Source organism: Oratosquilla oratoria, chromosome 1 (genome assembly GCF_046742065.1).
Source record: "Oratosquilla oratoria isolate Oo_2021 chromosome 1, ASM4674206v1, whole genome shotgun sequence".
NCBI lineage: Eukaryota > Metazoa > Arthropoda > Malacostraca > Stomatopoda > Squillidae > Oratosquilla > Oratosquilla oratoria.
In genome coordinates, this window is record NC_134777.1 from 85,790,390 (window position 1) to 85,809,472 (window position 19,083).

Consider the following 19,083-nt stretch of genomic DNA (forward strand, 5'->3'; position numbering starts at 1 on the left):
GGGGTCAAGAACAAGGCCATCCAGGATTTTCCATTGTTGGGAGTAGAGTCTCAGTGCTTTCAAGGGATCCCAATAATTGAGATACTTCATCCCCCTAATATGCCTGGTGTAATTTCTTTGGACAGCCTCAAGCCTCTGGACATCTTGTTTATGTGGAGACCAGAGTTGGCTACAGTAGTCCATGATAGGTTGAATTAGTGCCTTCCAAAGGGTTAGCATTACCTCTGTCTCTTTTGAGGAGAAAGTCCGAGATACCCAGCTGGCCATCCCCCGTGCCCTTTTCAGTCTCTGTGATGTGATGCTGGAAAGTGGCATCGTCCCCTAGATATATACCCAGACATTTTACATCTGCTTTGGGTATGATTGTCATTCCTCTTTCTGTGTACAGTTTGGTATTATCTTTAATTTCTTGGTCGGTGCCATATCTCATGACCTCAAACTTCTCTTCGTTGAACTGCATATTACAATCATTAGCCCAGGCATAGACCATATCGAAGTCGTCTTGTAGATGGCATACATCTTCACTCTCTAGCATTGCGCGGCTAATGTGGGTGTCGTCGGCAAAAGACAGGAGGGTTGAGTCCACTCTCCTATTTATGTCATTCATATGAATTAAGAATAGGAGGGGGCCAAGGACAGAGCCTTGTAGTACTCCGCTTACTACTTTGGTTTCGCTGAACTTCTGGCCATCAACTGCAACTGTTTGGGTACGGTCTGTCAGGAAGTTGTGAAGCCATATTCCTAGCTTCCCTGTGATTCTTAGGTCCCTTGCTTTGTGAAGTAGGACTCCATTGTCTACCTTGTCGAAAGTTTTGGCAAAGTCTAGAAATACTACATCAACATTCTTCTCCTCTGACAGGTTCCTTAGCAGCCAGTTGTAATGTGTCAATAGGTTTGAGAGACAGGACCAACCTTTTCTAAAACCATGCTGGCTCTCTTTTATAAGGTTATTCTCCTCAAGGTATGCAAACAGTTTGCCCCTTACATATTTCTCAATTACTTTGATGATGTGGGATGTGAAGGCAACTGGTCGATAATTCTTCAGCAAAGTCCTGTCTCCTTTATATATTGGACTTATTATGGCTTGTTTCAGTAGTGCAGGGATCTTACCTTTGTCCAGGGAAGATTGCCACAACATATGGATTGGTACTGCTAAGATCTCACTGTATTTTAGAAGTAGGATCGCCAGAATACCGTCCGGTCCAGTGACCGAATTTATCCTTAGCTCCTTTATCACCTTTATAATGTCCTCTACTGTGACTTGAAGGTCGGTGAGTTGGTTTTGATTGAATGTCTCCTCATTGAAAAATGTCGCGGGGTCATGGATTTCTGCTTGTGTCTTTGGTATGCTAAATACACTGTTGTACTGCTGCTGCATCAGCATCTGGCAGGTTTCTTGAGAGTCGTCTGTTGTAGTTCCTTGGTCGGTTACTATGGGTCCAATCTGTGATTTGGTCTTCAATTTTTTTTTACAGTAACTAGAAGAATTTGGAATTGTGCTTTATATTTTCTATAGCTTGGTTCTCCTCAGTTCTTCTCTGATTCTCATGTGAGTGCTTAATTTTTTGTTCAATGTCAGCTATTTTTGTAATGATTGAAAGCTTTTGGGCATCATTGTTGCTTTTTCTTAGTTTATTGTTGAGGTTGGTACATTTTCTCATAAGGATTTTTCTGTCATGTGGGATGGTGCATCTGTGTTCTTTTCTCTTATTTTTTCTTGGCACATAGATAGTATACATCTCCAGCAATGTCCTCATCAGTATGTTGACTAGTATTATGTTGTGGTCAGAGAAGATTGTTTTTTCCATCCTGTAGTTGCTAGTTGAATCATTGTTATTGGGGAAGTAGAGGTCAGGAATGTTACCTTGTCTTGTTGGCTTCATTATTTGTTGGTTAAGAAACAATTTGTCAGAAGTCCCAAAAAGGAGTTTGGCTTGGGCTTCGTCTTTGAGAGTGCCCCCATAGGTTCTACCTTCTGGCCAACATATAAAGGGGAAGTTGAAATCACCACACATTATAATATCTATCATGGTGAGTGGCATAGACTCCATTACTTCATTTAATCTGTTCGTTGCATTTGTAAAGCTTGCTAGGCTACACTGGGGTGGGCGATAACAATTTATTATGATTAGGTTTATTTGTGTTATTTATAGGGCGATGAGTTCTATTACCCCATTTGACTGCGATAACAGTCTTGGTATGTGCAGATAGATCATAGACATAGAGTCTATTGTAGACCCATAGAGTCTATGGGTAATACTGACCTTACATACCCTTTTGTTTGCATAAGGGTATGGAGCTTTCACACCTTAAGTGGGTGCCAAATGGACAAAATTCCCTTATAAAGGCTGCAGAAGCTTGGAGGCGGACACTATGTGTTAGCCTGGTGGAGTAAGGCTATCTACCAAATACCATAAAATCAAATCAAATCAGTACCATAGAGTGATAGGCCATGACATTAACTCCTACAGCAGCAAGCCTTGTATATGTGTATTTACCTAATTGTAATATGCAGGAAAGGAATCATATTTGTGAGGTATCATATCTTTTTCTCCATTGGTCAAACTTTGTCTTTTTTGGGGCTACTCCAGGGTTGTGATATCTAAACAGAAAATTATGTTTCATAATATCTTTAAGTATGTAGCCTTTTTTTTTAGTTTCTTCCTAAGACCTTATGTAGGTATGGGTAAAAAAAAAAAAAAAAGATATATCCCTTAAATTCTTGTTGCACATGAAAGACAATTTCATTAGAAACAATTTTTTTTTTTTTTTTTTAGATAGCTTGAAAAATAAGGGAGATGCAATTTTTAAAATTATTTTTTATCCAGAATTTTTGGCTAGAGTTTACCATAACAAAAGGGTAGAATTAAGGGTGGTAATTTGTCAAGATTTTGGTAAAGAAATACACATAAACTCTAAACCACTGGACCAATTTTATTAAAATTTGGAATACTTGGGCTTTATGAGCCAACAAATTACCTGAGCATGTCAAAAATAATGTGGAACATCTCCATCATACCAAATTTGCCTTTTCATGGCAACTATTAAGTTGTCAATTCAGAGATGATCAGTACAATCCAAACCCCTGGCCCAATTGACATGCAACATGGCATGTGAAGGTTTTATGGGTCAACAAATAATCTGAGCATGTCATAAACAATGTAGGACCTTCCTTTTATACTATTCTTACTAACACCTATCATGTTGCCTTGGCAACTATTGTCAATTTAGAGATAATCATCCATAAAATCCAAACCCCAGGCCCAATTTACATACAACTTGGCATGTGAAGGTTTTATGGGTCAACAAATCATCTGAGCATGTCAAAAATAATGCAGGACCTTCCTTTTATACTATTCTTACAAACACCTATCATGTTGCCATGACAACTATTATCAATTTAGAGATAATCATCCATAAAATCCAAACCCCTGGCCCAATTGACATGCAACATGGTATGTGTAGGTTTTATGGGTCAACAAATCTCCTGAGCATGTCAAAAACATTGTAGGAGCTTCCTTTTATACTATTCTTACTACCACCTATCATGATGCCATGGCAACTATTGTCAATTTAGAGATAATCATCCATAAAATCCAAACCCCAGGCCCAATTTACATACAACTTGACATGTGAAGGCTTTATGGGTCAACAGATCATCTGAGCATGTCAAAAATAATGCAGGGCCTTCCTTTTATACTATCCTTACTAACACCTATCATGTTGCCATGACAGCTATTGTCAATTTAGAGATAATCATCCATAAAATCCAAACCCTTGGCCCAATTGACATGCAACATGGCATGTGAAGGTTTTATGGATCAACAAATCTCCTGAGCATGTCAAAAACAATGTAGGAGCTTCCTTTTATACTATTCTTACTAACACCTATCATGTTGCCATGGCAACTATTGTCAATTTATAGATACTCATCCATAAAATCCCTGGCCCAATTGACATGCAACTTGGAATATGAAGGTTTTATGGGTCAACAAATCACCTGAGTATGTCAAAAACAATGTAGGACCTTCCTTTTATACTATTCTTACTAACACCTTTCATGTTGCCATGGCAACTATTGTCAATTTAGAGATAATCATCCATAAAATCCAAACCCCTGGCCCAACTGACATGCAACTTGGCATGTGAAGGATTTATGGGTCAACAAATCACCTAAGTGTGTCAAATACAATGCAAGACCTTCCTTTTATACTATTCTTCCGAACACCTATCATGTTGCCATGACAGCTATTGTCAATTTAGAGATAATCATCCATAGAATCCAAACCCTTGGCCCAATTGACATGCAACATGGTATGTGAAGGTTTTATGGATCAACAAATCACCTGAGGATTTCAAAAACAATGTAGGTCCTTCCTTTTATACTACAAGCACCTGGCTTACGCCAGCCCTGGCTACGCCAGGGGTGCTTGGCCTTCGGCAAGACCCGCTGCGCGGATCGCTCGCTTCGTTTTCGTGTTACACGGGCAGTTCTAATCTTTAATTGTTGGTCTCTGTCATAATAAAAGTATAGGTCTAAATACGAATTATCATTTCTCCGTTTCGGCGCCCCTGGAAACGGGCAGAGGCATTGTGTCTAACGTGCAACCTTGACCACAATTGGGGTACTTTCTTTTAAATGTCTTGAACCTACGCTCTAAATAGTACAACTGGTATTGCCTGTGTCCTCTTCCACCATTACCACAAAAATTGTTGTAGCCTGCGTAATAGTGCTTCTTGAAATTTTCTACAACCTCGGAAGAAATATGAACACCAAGAACTTCGAGACCTTCCAGAACTTCGAGACCTTCCAGACCTTTGAGAACTTCGGCACTTTCGAGAACTTCGGCACCTTCGAGAGCTTCGGCACCTTCGAGAACTTCGGCACCTTCAAGAACTTCGGCACCTTCGAGAACTTCAACACCTTCGAGAACTTCGGCACCTTCGAGAACTTCGGCACCTTCGAAAACTTCGGCGCCTTCGACAACTTTGGCGCCTTCGAGAACTTCGGCGCCTTCGAGAACTTCGGCGCCTTCGAGAACTTCGGCGCCTTCGAGAACTTTGGCGCTTTCGAGAACTTCGGCGCCTTCGAGAACTTTGGCACCTTCGAGAACTTCGGCACCTTCGAGAACTTCGGCACCTTCGACAATTTCGGCACTTTCGAGAACTTCGAGAACCTCGACACCTTTGAGAACTTCGGCACCTTCGAGAACTTCGGCAGCTTCGAGAACTTCGACACCATGGCTTAACGATGATCGTTCTTTACTCAACGATGATCGTCCACGGCTCAACGATGATTGTCCATTGTAAAACGATGATCGTTCAGGGCTCAACGATGATCGTCCATGACTCAACGATGAGCGTCCATGGCCTAATGATGATCATCCACGGCTCAAGGTTGAGTCGTCGAAATTGAAATTAGTCGATCGATCGAATCGAGAAAAAAGTCTGACAGACAGACACGAAACCGCTTTTATTTATAAGACAACAAAAATTTACGATTAAATGACTTTATTGATTCCTTGATGGAGAAATCCTTGCAAGTTTGATATAACGTTGGAAATTTAGCGGCATGTTCTCGTTTTAAAAACACAACTTGCTTTTTGTTTTTCGACAGGTGCTGTTTTTTTTTTGTTTTTTTTCGTTTCTGTAACCCATTTCCAAAAATGGCGGTTTCTTCGTTTCATTACTGCTGAAGTTTCAGGCATCTTTCACAGGTTGAATGTACACGTGCCCATGATATCACGTCGGGCCCTGCCAAAAAAATCGAATAGACCTTTACTCTTGGACAGGGGTCAGCGTGTCCGCATTCTGCCGGGTTCTGACGGACTGGGAAAACCGATCGGGTCACAGATTTTTAGTAATAGAGATTCTTACTAACACCTTTCATGTTGCCCTGGCAACTATTGTCAATTTAGAGATAATCATCCATAAAATCCAAACCCCTGGCCCAATTGACATGCAACTTGGCATTTGAAGGTTTTATGGGTCAACAAATTACCTGAGCATGTCAAAAACAATGTAGGAACTTCCTTTTATACTATTGTTACTAACACCTTTCATGTTGCCATGACAACTATTGTTAATTTAGAGATAATCATCCATAAAATCCAAACCCCTGGCCCAATTGACATGCAACATGGCATGTGAAGGTTTTATGGGTCAACAAATCACCTGAGCATGTCAAAAACAATGTAAGACTTTCCTTTTATACTATTCTTACAAATACCAATCATGTTGCCATGGCACCTATTGTCAATTTAGAGATGATCATCTGTAAAATCCAAACCCCTGGCCCAATTGACATGCAACATGGCATTTGAAGGTTTTATGGGTCAACAAATCATCTGAGGATGTCAAAAACAATGTAGGAACTTCCTTTTGTACTATTCTTACTAACACCTTTCATGTAACATGTTCCATCAGTGTAATGTATACACAGCTAAAAGATCTCTACTATCACATTAAAAAGTGCATATATAGGTGCCTTAACCTTAGATTGCCTCTTGGTGCACTAACCAGTCAGTACTGCAACTATCCTAAGACCTAACTTATATTTACGTTGAAATCGGTGAATTATTTTTTACACAAATTTACTGAAATAGAAAAAATTAATTAAGTCGTTTTACTTTCAAAGGATTTATTTTGTTTAATCATGTTATCTGCAATTATGACAATCTGAATAAACAGCTATATTTCAACAGCTCATCTCTGTTATCATCATGAAACCAAGAGGAATATTTAGACCTCTACTAGTCTTGAAACTTCTCATGGTCATGGACATGGTCCATGACATGGAATACTGACCATATTATTAATAGTTATTTCATATACTTGCTATCATAGCCATAGCTGGCTATGTAATAGGTATAGCATAGCCTGTCCATCTTAAAATTCATACCATAACAATGTAAGTATTATTTGTGAATAACACTCTGTACGACTACTACATGTAATATCTCTGACATGTCGTGTTACCTAACACGACTAAGTATAAGAGAACATGCCTACATGTTGACGATTTAAGCACAGCTGTCTCAATACCAACAATCTTAAAATATTTTGTTTTAGAGAGAAAATAGGCTTAAAAATATGAACATTACATTAAGATATTCATATATAAGTGCCTTATTTTTAATTTTTTTTTTTTTTTAGAAATGGGCATACACTTGCAGAACAGCAAGACAATTTTATAATTCTGTGCCTGTGCTGCACACTACAAGCATTCAAGTTGACGTGTACCCATTCAAACGGGCCGCAAAAAGATGGCAGTGTAAACATTACATCCACGATGGTGGTGACAACGTTGGATTTGTGTATTTACCTAGTTGTATTTACCTAGTTGTATTTTGCGGGAAGGGGAGCTATGCTCGTGTTGTCCCGCCTTTGTATCTTGCAGTGTCTAGTTTGTTTTTAAACTCATGAATGGTTTTTGCGCATACTATTTCATTGTCCAGTTTGTTCCAAGTGTCCAAAACTCTATGAGGAAAACTGTTTTTCTTCAGTTCTCTTCTATAGCTATGTTTTTTTATTTTCTTTCCATGTCCTCTTGTGTTTCTTTTGTCCCAGTTAAGTAAGTTCTCACTATCGAGTACCTCTGTGCCTTTCATGATTCTGTAGATGGTCAATAGGTCACCTCTCTCTCTTCTTTGCTCCAGTGTCGGCAACTCCAGTTTAGCCAATCTCTCTTCGTATGATAGGTTTGCAAGTGCAGGTGCCATTTTTGTAGCTGCTCTTTGGATTCTTTCTATTTTCTTTATATTCTTTTTGGTACTGGGGGACCACAATGTCGCTGCATACTCTAATCTAGGCCTTATCAATGTAACCAATATTTTTTTCATCATGTCTTCGTCCAAGTATGTAAACGCCACTTTTATTGATCTTAGCAAGTTGTAAGTCTCCCCGACAATTTTGTTAATCTGTATATCATAGGACAAGTCGTTCGTGATAATTACTCCCAAATCTTTTTCGGATCCTACTTTCTTTACTTCTTTGGTTCCAATTGTATATTTTCCTGATATTCTGTTTTTGCTTTTTCCAAACTCCATTATGCTACACTTCTTCGTATTAAAGTCCACTTCCCATTTCTGACTCCAGTTCCATACCCTATTTAGGTCTTCTTGCAGTGCTTCACAGTCCTCATCAGTTTCTATTTTCCTTAGCAGTTTGGCGTCATCGGCAAAGAAGCTCATGTAGCAGTTCACGTCCTCATCCATGTCATTCATATAGATAGCAAACATTATTGGTGCCAGCACAGATCCTTGCGGTACTCCACTGATCACCTCTTTCCAGTCTGAATATTTTTCTCTGAGCACTACTCTCATCTTTCTACCAGTCAGAAAGTCCTCTATCCATTTTAGTAGGTTTCCCTGTATTCCTCCTATGTGTTCCAGTTTTTTTAGTAGTTTTCTGTGTGGTACTTTGTCAAAGGCTTTTTGCAAGTCTAGGAATGCACAATCAGCCCATCCATTTCTTTCTTGCACTATGTCTATTAGTCTTGAGTAAAAGCATATTAAGTTTGTGGAGCATGATCTTCCTTGTCTGAATCCGAATTGTCTTGGGTTTAATATGTCATTGTCTTCCAGATGCTTTACCCATCTATTCTTGATTATTTTCTCACAAATTTTGGCAATGGTGCTTGTTAGAGATACTGGCCTATAGTTGGTGGGTTCTTCTTTATTTCCTCCTTTGTGTATTGGTACAATGTTAGCGTTTTTCCAGTCCTCGGGTATCTTTCCTTCTTTGAGTGAGCTGTTTATTAAGATGTGTATTTTGTCTGTTAGTTCTTCTTTGCACTCCTTTAGAATCCAATTTGCAATACCGTCCGGGCCATGTGATTTTCTGACATCCAGCCTTGATAAATGTTCTGATATTTCCTTTAGTGATGCTGTAAACTCATTCATGAGGGGAGATTTCTTGTTTTTGTCTATGTCACAATTCGGTATTTTCTCTCTGGTGAAAACAGATTTAAAGTGATTGTTCATGACTTCGGCCATCTCTAAATCTTCTGTGTATTCTATGTTTCCTTGGCATAGTTTCACCAATTCCTGTTTGTTTTTAAGTTTACCATTCACATACCGATAGAATAGTTTGGGTTGCTCTTTGCATTTGTCTATAATATCCTTCTCATGGTTCCTTTTCTCCTCTCTTCTCACATTAACATACTCATTTCTATAGTTAACATAAATTTGCCATTTGCTTTGTTTTTTGTCTTTTCTCCACTTTTTCCAAGCTTTGTCCCTTCTGTCTTTTGCCTCACTGCATCTTTTGTTGAACCAACATTTAATGTACTCTCTCTCTCGCTTTTGTCTTGGTACATGCCTGTTTACCCCTTCATTGTAGTTTTCCATCAATATATTCCATTTCTCTTCCACTGCTGTTTCTTCCCTGTAAAATATTTCCCAGTTTGCACTCCGGAAGAATGTCTTTAGTTTTGTAAAGTCTGTTTTGTTGTACCTCAGTCTTCCTTTCCTATGCTTTTCGTTCCTCTCTATGTCTATTTCTTCCTTTAGTATAGTTTCGATGAGTACATGGTCACTCTTTCCAATTGGTGTCTCATACTGGACTTTATGCACTATTTCAGGCTCTGTTGTAAATATTAGATCTAGTTTCGATGGCTCTTCATTATTTCTGTACCTTGTGTTTTCATGGACCCATTGGGTCATTGTGTACTCCATGGTCATATCTAGCAGTACATTGCCCCACGAGTCATCTCCTCCTTGCACTGTCATGCTGTCCCAACAAATTTCTTTGCAATTGAAGTCCCCCATAACTACCAGATTACCCTTACCCATTAGTATCTCATTGAGTGATTTTCTTGTGTCATCTAGCATTTTTTTATGTTCAATTTCTTTCCAAGCGCTTGTTTTTGGAGGCACATAAGTCACCACAAACTTTCTACTTTTCATATTCTTGCCTTCGACTTTTATCATGATCAATTCAGCATTACCTTTGCCCTCTGCAATTTTTGTCACCTTTAGGTCTTTCTTGGCCAAGAACATGATTCCCCCTCCCTGTTTCTTGTCCCTGTTTTTTATCCAGTAGTTGTATAAACCTTGTCCGATAACAGTGGATGGTATTTCACCTCTTAGTTTAGTCTCTACAATTCCCATTATGTCTGGTTTTGCTTCTAACAGATAATCATTGAGTTCGTTCAGTCCTGAAATTAGTCCGTCAATGTTGGTATAGGCCACTTTTAATTTTCTTCCTTCTCCCTGGTTTCTTCTTCCCTTGTTTTGTTCGTTTTGAAGCGCCATTGTCTTAATCTCAAGTCTATTACTCTCCACTGGAATTCTTTGCATTCTGTCTCTGATCTTTTCAAGTTTTTTTCCTTTGCTTCTTCTCTTAGCGCCCTTTCTTTTTCTAATTCCTCAGTACTCATTTCTCTTTTTATCCATATCTTATTGTATTTTTCACTCTTTGCCAAGTTACCTACTTTTTCAAATATGTCTTCTACTACCACTTGTGACCTTAGTTTTATCTTTAGAGGTCGATTCCTATCCTTAGTATAGCGACCAATTCTGTAAGTCTCTTCTAAGTCTGTGCCTGAATCACTATCTCCCCCCTGAATTTCATTAAGGATTTCTACTGCTGTCTCTTTTTCTTCTTTTTCTCTCATGTACCTCGCCAATCCTTGTTTTTCTTTAAGCCCATAAACCACAATACATTTCTTCCTATCTACTGTGTCCCTGACCCAATTTGCTTTTTCGTTAATCACTTGAATGATTGTGTCTTTTGCATTATCTTGCATTTGCTGCTTGACTATTTCTTTGAAAGCAATTTCTTTATTTTCAATATTTTCTTTCCACTTCTTAATTTCCTGGATACTGTCCCCACCTAAGTTTTCTTCGATCTTTTGTGTCAATTCTTGGAATTTGTTGTTCACTTCCTGCTTTAGATTTTCGCTATTATTATCATTAGTTTTCTTCTTTTCATTATCATTCTTCAGTTCATTTATGAACCTGGGTGAACCAAAGACAGAAAAAAATGGAGAAAGAAGAAAATTGAAAGTGGCCTATACTAACATCGACAGATTAATTTCAGGACTGAATGAACTTAATGATTACCTGCTAGAAGAAAAACCAGACATAATGGGAGTTGTGGACACTAAACTAAGGGGTGAAATACCATCCATCTATGTTGGACATGGACTATACAATTACTGGATTAAAAACAGAGACAAGAAACAGGGAGGAGGAATCATGTTCTTGGCCAAAAAAAACTTGAATGTGAAATTACGGAGGGCAAAGGTAATGTAGAACTGATCATGATAAAAGTTGAAGACAAGAACATGAAAAGTAGAAAGTTTGTGGTGACTTATGTGCCCCCAAAAATGAACGCTTGGAAAGAGAACGAACATACGAAAATGCTAGAAGATACAAGGTAATCATTAAATGAGATACTAATGGGCGGGGGGTAATCTGGTAATTATGAGGGACTTCAATTGCAAAGAAATTTGTTTGGAAAACATGACAGTGCAAGGAGGAGACGACTTGTGGCGTAATGTATTACTGGATATGACCATGGAATACACAATGACTCGGTGGGTCAGTGAAAACACCTGATACAGAAATAACGAGGAGCCATCAAAACTAGATTTGATATTTACAACAGAACCTGAAATTGTGGATAAAATCTAATACAAGACACCAATTGGAAAGAGTGACCATATACTCATTGAAACAACTAAAGGAAGAAATATACATGGAGAGGAATGAAAAACATAGGAAAGGTAGATTGATGTACAATAAAACAGACTTTGCAAAACTAAAGAAATTCATTCAGAATGCAAACTGGGAAAATTTTTACATGGAAGAGACAAAAGTGGAAGAGAAATGGGATATCTTGATAGATAATTACAGTGAAGGGGTAAATAGGCATGTACCAAGACAGAAGTGAGTGAAAGTGTACATTAAATGCTGGTTCAACAAAATATGCATTGAGGCAAAAGACAGAAGGGACAGAGCTTGGAAAAGGTGGAGAAAAGATTAAAAAAATAACTGGAAAATGGCAAGTTAATATAAACTATAGAAATGAGTATGTTAAAGTGAGAAGAGAGGAAAAAAGGAACCATGAAAAGGATATTATAGATAAATGCAAAGAGCAACCCAAACTATTCTATTGATACGTGGATGGGAAACTTAAAAACAAACAAGAAATGGTGAAACTACACCAAGGGAATATAGAATACACAGAAGAGTTAGAAATGGTCAAAGTCATGAATAATCACTTCAAATCTGTCTTCACTAGAGAGAAAACACAATATTGGGACGAAGGTAATGAAAGGTGATCTCCCGCCATGAGCGAGATAACAATAACACAAAAAGAATTATTGGAACACATATCAAACCTTGATGTCAGGAAATCACATGGTCCGGATGGAATTGCAAATTGGATTCTAAAAGAATGCAAAGAAGAACTAACGGACAAAATACATAACATAATAAGTTGCTCACTCAAAGAAAAAAAAAAATACCAAAAGACAGGAAAAATGCTAACATTGTACTAATATATAAAGGAGGAACTAAGGAAGAACCAACTAACTATAGGCCAGTCTCACTTACAAGCACTATAGCCAAAATTTGTGAGAAAATCATCAAGAATAGATGGGTAAAACACCTGGAAGACAACAATATAATAAACCCATGACAATATGGGTTCAGACAAGGAAGATTATGTACCACAAACTTAGTATGTTTCTACTCAAGATTAATAGACATAGTGCAAGAAAAGAATGGATGGGCTGATTGTGCCTTCCTGGACTTACAAAAAGCTTTTGACAAAGTACCATACAAAAAATTATTAAAAAAAAAACCTGGAACATATTGGAGGGATACAAGGGAACCTACTAAAATGGATGGAGGACTTCCTGATTGATAGAAAGATAAGAGTAGTGCTCAGAGAAAAATATTCAGATTGGAAAGAGGTGATCAGTGGAGTTCCACAAGGATCTGTATTGGCCCCAATATTGTTTGCTATTTATTTGAGTGACATGGATGATGATGTGAAATGTTACATGAGCTTCTTTGCAGATGACGCCAAACTGTTAAAGAAAGTAAAAACTGAAAAGGATTGCAAAGCACTGCAGGAAGACCTGAATAAGGTATGGAACTGTAGTCAGAAATGGGAAGTGGACTTCAATATTAACAAGTGTATTATAATGGAGTTTGGAAAAAGCAAAAACAGAATATCAGGATAATATAAAATTGAAACCAAGGAGGTAAAGAAGGAGGGATCTGAAAAAGATTTGGGTGTAATTATCTCAAATGACTTGTCCTATGACAAACAGATAGACAAAATTGTTGGAGAATCCTACAACTTGCTAAGGTCAATAAAAGTGGTATTTACATATCTGGATGAAGAAATGATTAAAAAAAATATTGGTCACACTGATAAGGCCTAGACTAGAATATGTGGCGACATTGTGGTCACCCAGTACCATAAAGAATATAAAGAAAATAGAAAGAATCCAGAAAACAGCAACAAAAATGGTACCTGCACTTGCAATTTGTCATATGAGGAGAGATTGGCTAAACTGGAGTTACCAACTCTGGAGCAAAGAAGAGAGAGAGGTGACCTACTGACCATCTACAGAATCATGAAAGGCACAGAAATACTCGATAGAGAGGACTTGGTAATCTGGGACAAGAGAAGCACAAGAGGACATGGAAAGAAAATAAAAAACATAACTACAGAAGAGATCTGAAGAAAAACAGTTTCCACATAGAGTGGTGGACACTTGGAACAAACTGGACAATGAAATAGTGTGCACAAAAACCATTCATGAGTATAAGAGCAAACTAGACACTGCGAGATACAAAGGCGGGACACCACGAGCATAGCTCCCCTTCCCGCAAAATACAACTAGGTAAATACATGTATCACATTTAGGATCAGCTGTACAAACTTCCAGCAATCTTAAATTGCTCATTTCCGAGAGAAAAAAGGCTAAAAACACAAATATAACATTAAAATATATATATAGATGCCTTACCTTTAGATTTTTACTCTGAAAACTAATTTGCCAAGGTTAATAACCAAGTTTGCATTTAAATTGGTGAAAATTTGTTTACTTTTGAAGAATTGGGCATACACTTGCAGAACAAGACAATTTGAATATCATGTGCATGTGTTGAATGCTCCAAGCATTCAAACTAACCCAAACAAAGTCCAACAGGTTGTAAAAGATGGCAATGTAAACAGTACATGTGTGATGGTGGTGCTGCACGGTTGATAGAGTGCCCGACTGTTACTATGGTGGTCTGGGTTCGAATCCTCCCCAGGGCTGAAATAATTTCAGTATCGCTGTGCTTCAAGTCGTTACTCCAACTCTCGTGGGCGGGGAGTTGGGGGTGTGTGTGCGTGTAAGGTCACAGCATTACTCATAGATTGGTCATATGAGCTCTGAGCTCCCTTCTGGGAGGGAAATAGCTGCCGATCACAAGTCCAACACGTGATCCAAAGACCAAGGTGAACCTACCTTATGTTGACCCCCCACTCATTCCAAACTAAGAGTTTTTCTTTCTCAGTTTTATTGACCTGAATACCAGTCATGTCACCTTTTTCTCTTTTTCTTCAAATAATGGCAGGTCCATTACTTATGATCATTCTTCATATGATTTGTCAGGAAGGCTTTTAATCAACTTCGTTGTTACCCCTTGTATTCTTTTAATTTTGTTTATATAGCTTTATTTTGTGCAGAAACCACACCACTCCTGCAAGCAAAGGCTACTCTGGAATAGGTTAGGTTATATATATATATATATACATACATATACCAAGGCTTTTTCCCCCTTACAAGGGGGGTAGCCAAAAAGAAAAAGGCATAAAATCATTCCCACCCATTCCATCCCTGAATACACTCCACACCCCTCCACCCTCCCTCTTATCTGAGCACCTCCTGAATGACGGGTCATCCCTGCACCTTGTCCACTGCCCTGGGTCAGAAGCAGTGTCGCAAGGCACAGCACATCCACAGCAAGACCGCTTCATTAAATCGGCGACCCCCCCTCTCCATCCCTCCATTGCATAAAATGAGAGGACGGGGAGAAATCCCTTCGGGCTGCGTCAAATTTTGCTCACCCCCCATCCCCCCACCCATTCCACCTCATGCAATCACAACATCATCCATATACAACCATTCTCCATTCACCCCTGTCTTCTGTCCTCTCCCGTCCTTCCTCAACAGATATTCCCCTCTTCCCCAAAGCCCCCTTCACCCCATCCATCCGCCTCATCCTAGGACATCCCCTCATGTTCACTCCCTCCACATCTGCCTTCCACACCTCTTTTACTAGTCTTTCTTCACTCATTCTTTCCATGTGTCCAAACCATCCTAATATTCTTTCATCAACCCTATCTCCCAGCTCCTTTTCCACCCCTGTTCTCCTCCTCACCTCCTCATTTCTCACTCTATCTAGCCTAGTAACCCCCATCATACTTCTCAGACACCTCATCTCAAACACATTCAAACTCCTTCTCTCTTCCTCTCTTATGTTCCATGTTTCTGTCCCATACATATATATGTATGTATACATATATATATATATATATATATATATAAATATATATATATATATATATATTTATATTTATGTCCAATACTTTACAATTTGTTGTTGTTAAAGTTTATTTTACATCCTTGGCTTCTGTCATATAATCTATTTAGATTTTTTGTAACAATTTGCATTCTACTTCATCTTATATTTTCATATTATCATTGCATTATATACAAGAATGTTAGTGTAACTTGTTGTTCCTTCTGTAATACTGTGAATTTATATTTCTTTATAAAAGATTAACTATATGCAATTTAAGGAATGGTGGTATTAATCCTACTGCTATTTTGACCAGGGTAATGCTCTCTGGTGTATTAATTTTATTTAAATGAAATTGGATTTTTAGATTTTGAAATATCTTTTATTTACTTGCTTATCTTCTCATTTCCAATGAATAAACCAAGTAGAATATCTATAATTGAACATGGATTGGGAACAAAGTCCAATATTTTATTTAAATCTTTAGAATAATACACTTGTAGAAGAATTTTGGTACCTTGCGTGACCAAGAATATAAGGCATTTGGCATGAGACAAGACAGTTTAGATGTATAAAAGAATAATAATTGAACACAAGAATTAGGAACAAAGTCCGATGTTATATTTAAACATATAGGGATAATACACTTGTAGAAGAATTTTGGTAGCTTGCGTGACTGAGAACATAAGTCACTGGCATGAGAAAAGATAGTTTAGATATATAAGTGAATAAAATGAGTAAGTCAATTAAGTGGGTCATTATGACTTTAGTGATCCACCAGCTACTCTTGAAGCAAGAAATTCTATATAGTCACAATACATACACATACAGGCAATAGCTATCCTTCTGAATTTGAATCCCTATCATCTGGTGAGCAACAGAGGCCACACCCTATTATTTCTCCCTCTAACTGTTGTTGTTAACCTATATATTTGTGATAGTGTAGGTTTAAGGACATGGCATGGTCAGTCTGCATGTCAAGAAATCTTGTCTTAGAATATGTTTCAAACATTTGTAAATATCACTGGATTCACCAGTTCCCCACCAAAATCACTAGACTTCTATATTACACTATTTCAATATTGACATGTTGATTTTTCCTCTGGGTGAGGAGCACAAACAAGGAACTGACCTGCATGTCAAGAAGTCTCATATTAGAATGACACATTATGCTTAATTAACCTCCTCTATACAATGATGCGTATGTAGGCATCATAAGGTGCAAGTATTTACCTAGTTGTATTTACCTAGTTATATTTTACGGGAAGGGGAGCTATGCTCGTGGTGTCCCGTCTTCATATCTAATTTTATCTAAACTATTTTTTAAATTCATGTATTGTTTTTGCACACACCACTTTCTCAACTGTCTACTACTCTGTGAGGAAAGCTGTTCTTTTTCAGATCTCTTCTATAGCTGTCTTTCTTGATTTTCTTTCCGTGTCCTTTTGTATTTCTATCATCCCATTTTATCAGATTCTCTCTATCAATAATTTCTATGCCTTCCATGATTCTGTAAATAGCTATCAAATCTCCTCTCTCTCTTCTTTGCTCTAGTGTCTGTAGTTCAAGTTTTGCTAGTCTCTCTTCATATGATAGTTTTGAGAGTGTTGGTGCCAATTTTGTAATTTGCTCTTTGTATTCTTTCAAGTTTTTGTATACATTTTTTTTGTACTTGGTGACCACATCATTGCAGCATATTCCAATCTTGGTCTTATCAGGGTGATTAGAATTTTCTTCACCATTTCTTCATCCAGGTATGTAAATGCCACTTTGATTGTTCTTATTAAATTATAAGTTTCTCCAAAAATCTTATTTATATGTTTCTCAGGTGACATATTATTCATAACAATGACATCCAGGTCCTTCTAATTTTCTACTTTTTTTATTCCTTCTTCTCCCAATTTATATGATCCTGTTATTCTGTTTTTGCTTTTTCCAAATTCCATTATACTACACTTTTTAGTGTTGAACTCCATCTCCCACTTCCCTCCATTCCCATACTTTATTTAGATCACTCTGTAATGACTCCCAATCTTCTTCCGTGTTCACTTTTTTTAATAGTTTTGCATCATCTGCAAAGAAGCTCATATAGCTTTCAATTCCTTCATCCATATCATTAATATATATAGCAAACATTATTGGGACCAGAACTGTTCCTTGTGGAACACTGCTTATTACGTCATCCCATTTTGAGTGTTTGTCTCTTATCACTACTCTCATTTTTCTTTCTTGCAAAAAGTCTTCCATCCATTTAAGCAGTTTGCCCTGTATTCCTCCTTCAGTTTCTAATTTCTTAGGTAACTTCTTATGTGGTACTTTGTCAAAAGCTTTTTTTAGGTCTAGAAATGCACAATCAGCCCATCCATCTCTTTCTTGTATTATATCTATTAGCCTCGAATAGAAACATATTAAATTAGTGACACATGATCATCCTTGTCTGAATCCAAATTGCCTTGGATTTAGCACACTGTTTTTTTCTAAATATTTTACCCATCTACTTTTGATAATTCTTTCACAAATTTTTGCTATTGTACTTGTTAGAGAGACTGGTCTATAGTTGGTAGGGTCTTCTTTATTACCTCCTTTATATATAGGTACTATATTTGCTTTTTTCCAATCTTCTGGAACTTTTCCTTCTTTCAAGGAACTGTTTATTATGCTATGTATTTTGTCTGCCAGTTCATTTCTGCATTCTTTCAAAATCCAGTTTGCTATTTCATCTGGTCCATGCGATTTTCTAACATCAAGATTACTCAAGTGTTTCATTATTTCATTTTTTGTTACTTCTATTTCTTTCATAGGGGGGACTTTCTCTTTCCATTCGATCTCTTCCGGTTGTATATTCTCCCTTGTAAACACGGATTTAAAATGCTTGTTCATAATTTCTGCCATTTCTATTTCCTCTGTGTATTCAACTCCTTGTCTTAATTTCTCCAAGTCTTGTTTGTTGTTTACAAATCTGTAGAATAGTTTTGGTTGATCTTTACACTTTTCTATGACATCTTTTTCATATTTTCTCTTTTCCTCTCTGCACGCTTGTACATATTCATTTCTATAACAGGTATATATTTTCCATTTTTCAGGTCTTTTGTATTTCTTACATTTGGTCCAAGCTTTGTCTCTTTTGTCTTTTAACACTCTACAACTTTTGTTGTACCAGCACTTTACATATTCTTTTTCTTGTTTTTGTCTTGGGACATACTTTTCCACTCTTTTTTTTTTTTTTTATAAATTTTTGTCAAAATATTCCATTTCTTTTCTACTGTTGTATCTTCTTTGTGTATTCTTTCCCAGTTTTCATTTTGAAAGAATTCTCTTATTTTATCAAAATTTGTCTTTTCATACATCAATCTTCCTTTTCTATATTGTTCATTTCTTTTCATGTATTTTTTCTCATTTAGTTCTAGTTCTATCAATATGTGGTCACTTTTACTTATTGGTGCCTGGTATTCTATCTTTTCCAAGTGGGTATACATGGATGCTGGCATTGTTGTCTTGATTATAACTATTTAACTATTTTTGTAGTCATAGCTGAATGATCCCCCAA

At 37.4% G+C, this 19,083-nt stretch overlaps 1 protein-coding gene across 1 annotated transcript in view; it reads left to right on the forward strand.

Moving 5' to 3' along the window:
* Window positions 1–19,083, forward strand: part of LOC143019578 (UPF0193 protein EVG1 homolog) — a 137,718-nt gene that overhangs the window by 769 nt on the left and 117,866 nt on the right. The gene's annotated exons all lie outside the window — the stretch shown is intronic.